This window comes from Geospiza fortis, unplaced genomic scaffold (assembly GCF_000277835.1).
Source record: "Geospiza fortis unplaced genomic scaffold, GeoFor_1.0 scaffold41, whole genome shotgun sequence".
Lineage (NCBI taxonomy): Eukaryota > Metazoa > Chordata > Aves > Passeriformes > Thraupidae > Geospiza > Geospiza fortis.
Genome location: NW_005054299.1, coordinates 19,313,715 through 19,320,325, shown reverse-complemented (window position 1 = coordinate 19,320,325; position 6,611 = coordinate 19,313,715). Strand labels below are relative to the sequence as shown.

General features: G+C 36.7%; 1 protein-coding gene across 1 annotated transcript in view; it reads left to right on the top strand.

Moving 5' to 3' along the window:
* Positions 1-6,611, top strand: part of PRKN (parkin RBR E3 ubiquitin protein ligase) — a 552,380-nt gene that overhangs the window by 667 nt on the left and 545,102 nt on the right. The window lies entirely within an intron of this gene.

Sequence of the window (6,611 nt, the reverse complement as noted above, 5' to 3'; positions counted from 1 at the left end):
GGGAAAGAGAGAATATGAGAGAGAGAGCATGAGAGAGAGCTGTGCCTAGTGAATAAATGTTTACTGACTACAGAAGCAAGCCATGCACAATTTCTGTATCTGTTCAATTTCTATCTTACTTATTCCATTTGAATCTTAATGAAGAAGGATGTGAATAAATTGCTCTAAATCAGGCTGCACAGTCATCACATTTTATAGGATTTGTAACCCAATTGTGACCCCTGGAGGATAGCTACACGGCTGCTGCTGTGCCGTGTGCTGCTGTGCCTGCGCAGGTGTGTGATGCTGGAGGGGTGGTTCCAGATCAGAAAGCCCACAAAAGTGTTCTCCAAACCACTGAACTCATAACTACGCGAAGCTAAAAGAGGAGCAGGGAGCACAGAAGAGCAGCTATAAGTAGGTATCTGAATTTCAGCTCCTGAAGGTTAGTGAACCATTCTCTTCAATAAATGCAGAGGGCTGTTCATCTGTAGTGAGCAGTAAGAAGCACTGAAAGATAGGTTCAAGTTGCTCTTTGCTACTGCTACCAGTGCAGCTGCAGTTGCTTTATAATTAGTTTTGTTTACCTTGTGTGTGCATTTGGCAGTTCACTCCAATAGCCAGGGTTTAGCAAAAGATCACAGATTTAACACAATTGGCAAACTTGGGGAAACCTAACTGCTCTTTCAGCATAGTGCAAATGCTGATTTAATGAAATTACCATCCTTCTGCAGTGGAAACAAAGAGCTACAGATACAACCTGTATTAGTGCAGGTGATTACATAAAAGATCTCTCACATGCAGAACTACTCAGATTAATTTGTACTCATATTTCAGACACGTTGTTGTACTCAGAACGGCTGCTAAGTCTGAGTACAGAAAGTCACTACAGTATTGATGACCTATCGCTGTTTCTCCTTGGGTATGGTATCTGTTGCTTTGCAAAGGGCTTTAGGGAATTCCAGCACGCAAAGGAAGGTGTAGAAATGTGAATTGCTGCCAGTCTCCAGTGCATCAGTTGTGAATAGTGTTGATGCATACTTGCAGTGTGCTCCACATACGTGTGAAAACATGTATATAGATATACAAGTGAAAGAATGAAAAAAAGTCACATTAATTGTAGAAGCTGCCAGTTGCTAGATTGGAGTGTCTGTGTTGTTCTGTCAGAAGCTTCTGAACCACTTTGCTTTTCCTGGCAAGCTGCAGGTGTTGGTATTACTGCCATTTTGTGACAGCATGAAACACAGATTTTCAGCCCAGTTTGACACTTGCAACCAAGTCTGTTGTTGGCTACAGCACACAGTCTGTTGCCAGGGTAAATTGAAAATGGTGTTCCGGATATATAGATCTCCTGATCATGTAATTTCCTTGTTTTGTCATAATTATCATGTTTAGTCAAGACTTCCTATTATTTAGTAAACTGGATCTAGATTTATTGCTTAGACTCTTGGTTTCTAAATCAGATAGGAAATTCAAAAGATGTTTCAGATGGTACAATTGATACTTCTGTGTTCAGGTGTCTTAAATATTGCATTGATTAATATCAGCATGTATCAACTTCACTTTTATTCTAGATATTTGAATGCATTATACTTTGCTGCTGTGTTTCCCCCCCCTTTTTTTTCTTTTAATTGTGTATATTTATTTATCTTGGAAACTTGTCAACACAAGAAGAAGAGTTGAGTAATTGAGGTGTTTGGGTTCCTGTGGTAAGCTGTCTGGATTTTTGTAGAAGCTAATGAAAACTTGAATGCTAGTGAAATACTAACTGCTGGCATTGATGTTGCATCTCTAGTTTCAAAATTAGCATCAAATATGAGAAAATTAACTAAATCTTTTTCTAGATCTGTGGATTTGGATGCAAAATAAGAAAAACTCTACTCAGCCGATGCTTTAAATGATTTCATTTTACAATAGCATAGAATTTCTGGTGAAATAGTTTTGTCCTTCTGTTTTTGGTAAATTACTTTTGAACTTATTTGTCCAAGGTATTGTGGAAGAACCTAGAGGTCAGGAAAAAGAACTGATGGTATTACAGATAATGAGATTATAGAGGACATAAGAAAAGCTACAGTAATTGTAGGAGTATGGGGCAGGGATATAGAAAATACTCCAGGACAGCAAACTTTACTGGTTTCACAGCTCACAGAACAACTAGATTTGGCTTGACAGCCACCTTAGAATCTCAGGCAGCTGATACAAAACATAACTGAGAATGTGAAAGCTGTGTTTGTTTTCCTGTTTGCAGAGAAGAATAAATCATTCCTGGTAGCTGAGACTTGTAAAAAACAAATGAAGTTGAAATAAACAGATGTTAAAGAGAAATTATTATTAGAAAGAAAGTGCCAAGTCGAGATCTTAAATAAGTAATTTACTATCAACCACAACAGTAAAAAATTATATGTGGATAGAAGTAAAATATGTGTGGAGGCATTTAATTTGGTACCACAGATATGTGTTTTTTCCTTGAAAAAAGAAAATACTAGATGCTGATTCCACTGTACACAGGGGAGATCAGTATCTGAGCTGGTGACTAAGGGACAAGTAGTGAAATTAGAGCCATGGTAAGCAAAGATTGGTAATGACTGGATGAAGAATGAGACCTGTAAATCTGAATCTCATAAGAAGGAATTAGGGCAATAAGCTGACTCCTAAAAAACTAGCAAACAGTGTTGCTTAAGTGTGCTAAACATTCCAAAGAATGATGAAGAGCTCCCTGCTGATGACAGTTCACTTTGGAATGAGTAGAAGTAATTAATTAATATAGACCCAGAAATAGGAATTCTTTCAAAAGATTGTCATGGGTATGGGAGAATAGTGGAAAGATCTTCCTGTAGGAATCCTAGGATGGAAAGAAGCACAGAACTATAACAGGGTCACCAACAGAATAAACAGGCGGTAACTGCATATCAGGGACCTTGAAGTGTTCTAACAGGAGGCGACTGCTTATAATATTGTCATTGCCCCAGAGAATGGCAAAATTATTTAACAAAGTTTCTGGTATTAAAGTCTGTAGTATGTATTGATAAACAATTCTGCTCAATGCAAGCAATTTAAAAGTTACTACTGATAATAGCAATAGTATTGTATTAGTACAGACTTCCTCTTTCTTGGAGAACTCAGGGTGCCCTTGTGTGATGGAGTTCTTTGCAAACAGTTTGCAGGAGAGATTCCCTTCCTTGCAGGCCTGATAGTGTAAATGAATAAAGCAGACAAATGATGTGATGGGAATCAGTAGCTTAGCTTGTCCTCAGTCAGGAGCAAAACAGGGATAGAATTAAGTCTGTACCAATTCTATGCCATTTCTTTTTGACAGTGTTTCCTCTATAAGGTAAAGCTAGAAAATACTGGTTTTTGAAATGGAAAAAGACTAAGCCTGTGTTAAGTAGCAGGACTTGTTAGCTTTGTGCTAACAGCTGTGTTCCCCTGAGACAGCTTCTGAGTCAGAGTTAGCTTGCGTTTGACTGCAGCATAGGCTTGAGACTTGGAGCATAAGTCTCACATTAATTTGGCTTTGACTGCATCCATCCATATAGGTGCTTGCCTAAAATAATTCAAAAAATAACAAAGCGTGACTAGAAGTTGTTATTAAATACTGTGAGCTCATAAACATAACTGAAAATGAGTAAAAAGGAATTGCACAACTGCAGTGGCAACATAGATGCACATTTTTGCAGAGGAAGGAAAAGAGAAGTGATGGGGAGAAATGGTGCTGTCTTTTAGCAGGAGCAGGTACTCAAACAATGGAATATTGCATTTCATTGAAGAAGGACCTTGTGTAGATAAATGTATGGCAACCTTCTTGCTCTCTAAGCACAGCCCAGTACAAGAGAGCTTCCAGCAGTTCTTATATTGCCTTGTTTCATTTTAGCAAGGGTTCAAAGAAGAAACCAGGTGACACGGTGCGAAATGTGTCCCTAACCAGGAAAAAAACCCCACGTGTAATTATAAAGGACAGAATGCTAAGATTAGATTGGGTCTTTTGACATAGTTACTGCCTTGTGCTACAGTTTTATATATAGGATACCAAATCCCTCACAGAAACGGCTTCGATACTCAGTGGTTTTGTGGGTTACAGAATGCTGTTGAGCCAACATTTGTACACTTAAATGCTGATTGTAGAGAATTGCCCATAGACAAACTGACTAAATCAATCATCATATGTGAAATTCAATGAGGAAAAAAATCATTTTATGTGTGTGCATGTTTAAATCAGTATTTTTGGTCAATATTTGATTGATCTGTGCGTCTTCTTTTTTCTTGTAAAACTGGAAGAAGTGTGTGTTGTAGTTATTCAAAACAGGAAAAGCAAGCTGAGTTATGCTTAGGTATAGTAACAAGGAAATCCAGAGATGCTACGTCCGTGCAGCCAGGTAATGTGGATTTGGCAAAAAGAGAGGGTGGCAGCACTGTTCACTTGTGGTTCTTTTGATGGCTGCAGACTCACTGCAACAGCAGATATGTGTTAAATAAATGTTTCCAAGACTTGTGTTGGGTCTGATGGTATTACACACTCAAAATGCATGTGGAAAATACCACAGAGCCATATTTACTGTGATATTAAGTCAGGGCTAGCTCGGGTCTCCAGATTTTCCATATTGTTACTTTCCAAAGTGTTTTCTGTATTTCAACATTTCGAAGAATGTTGAAGAGCTCCCTGCTGATTACAGTTCACTTTTGAATGAGTAGCAGTAATATAGACCCAAAAACAGGAATTCTTTCAGAAGGTTGTTTTGGGTATGGAATAGTGGAAAGATCTTCCTGTAAAATTGTGTAAAATTAAAAAAGAGGATACATTGCTCATTAATTGTTCTGCCAGATCAAGACAGAATTGCATTTATAGATGAGACCTTCAATCCCAGAAATGTATTTCCATTCTGCTTTTAAATGCACTTCTATTCTTTTTATGCTAAGTTTTTCCTGAATTTAGAAGCCTATGAAAAATATTTAACTATATCTAAATGAGGGGTAAATTCTCTTAAAGTAGTTTGAAAATTTCAAAGTGAATGAGCCAATTGTGTTGAGGGCTACAGATTCTAATATGGCCTTGAAATTTTCTGTGTCCTTCTGGCTTCTTCTGACATTTCTTAATGTGTTTTTGTTGGCCTGCTGATGATTGATTAAACTGGGACAGGGTTTTCTTTGCCAACTTTCTTCAGTGTGCACTCAGTACAAATGTGGTCTTAATTTCTAAATGTATCTAGGTTTTTGTACCTAGATGAATTCTGTGTTGTCTGCTGAGTCTGGTTCAAGGGTGCCTGGAATAGGAGGGCTGGTGCCAGTGTTCTTATACAAGTCTTACTGACTCATAATATTTCTGTATGACCTATTCTGCTCTATTAGAATAACTTCCAAATTTCTAAATATGAGTTTATTTTGTTTTCCCCTTTGCTGACAGTTTAAATAAGTTGTGACTCTATTGAACTAATTTTTATTCCATGGATGCTTGTTATTACTTTCTTATGTGCAAACATGTTCAGGCAACAGATTAATTTTACTTAAAATTCATTTCTCTTAGGCTGTTGAAATTCACTGTATTGAAGCCATTAAGTGAATTTTGTAAAATATATTTTTGAAAGAGCAGTTGCTTTGTGTGGGTCTGATAGAGAAACTGCAATACTGCTTGCAAGAAATACATTATGCTGATAAGAAAATCCTCTGGCAAAACACTCTAGTTCTTTTCAGGACACATATAACATTTCAGAACAAAATTATCTTGAAAATTGCCCCAATATTCAATGTGCCTTTTGTTTTCCACCTACATACTTGCATTAGGCAGACATTTGTTGAGTCTTTCCCCTTGTCATGAGTATAACTCAATTCATATGTTTACAATGCTGTCCATTTTATCATTTGGATCCATCTTTATGTTGCAGGAGAGAATATGTGTAAGCAAAAACTTTAAAAAGCAGTAGTTGTTAAAGTGGTGGCAGTGAGTAATAACTTTTATGAGTTTCTAAATCATGACTGTGAAAGAAAGGTCAGCCCACATCTTTCATCCATCACCTTTCTAAATTGCTTTGGTGAAAAGTGTTTAGCATTCAGGACATCATTACCAAAAACTGTAGTTCAATAAGCAGAAGGTGAAGGATGGTAGGGATATTTTCTGCCTTTTTCCTTCCTTTCCCTCAAAGGAAAAACATGGTATTCATTGTTCTACTAGACTACATTTATCAGGAAGTATCGATAGAGACTATGTACTTTATAATTCAGAACTGTAATAGAACAATAATTTGCAAATATTTGTTTTGTCTCAAAAAAGAAGCAAAAATTAGAATTTGATTAATGCTTTACATAGTGAAATTACTGGATTAAGAAATGAGAAATTGTGGAAGAGTATCTGTGAATTCTTTTTTAACAATGAAAATGTTGTCTCAGGAAAATAAAGTTGTAAAGGGAGAATGGAAGTTGTTGGAAATTTTTTTTAAATAGCAGGTAGCATATCAAATATACCTCCTCAGTGGAAAAGTGGGATGTAGTTCTTTGCCATTATTTCTTTGCTTTTGTTTTCATTTTACTTATCTAAATCTTTACAGCTTTAACTCTCTGAAATGTCATCTGCAATACATTTGGGTTTGTGATTATCAAGGTCACAGCTATTTAATAAACCATTCTGGGTTTCCTTATTTTCT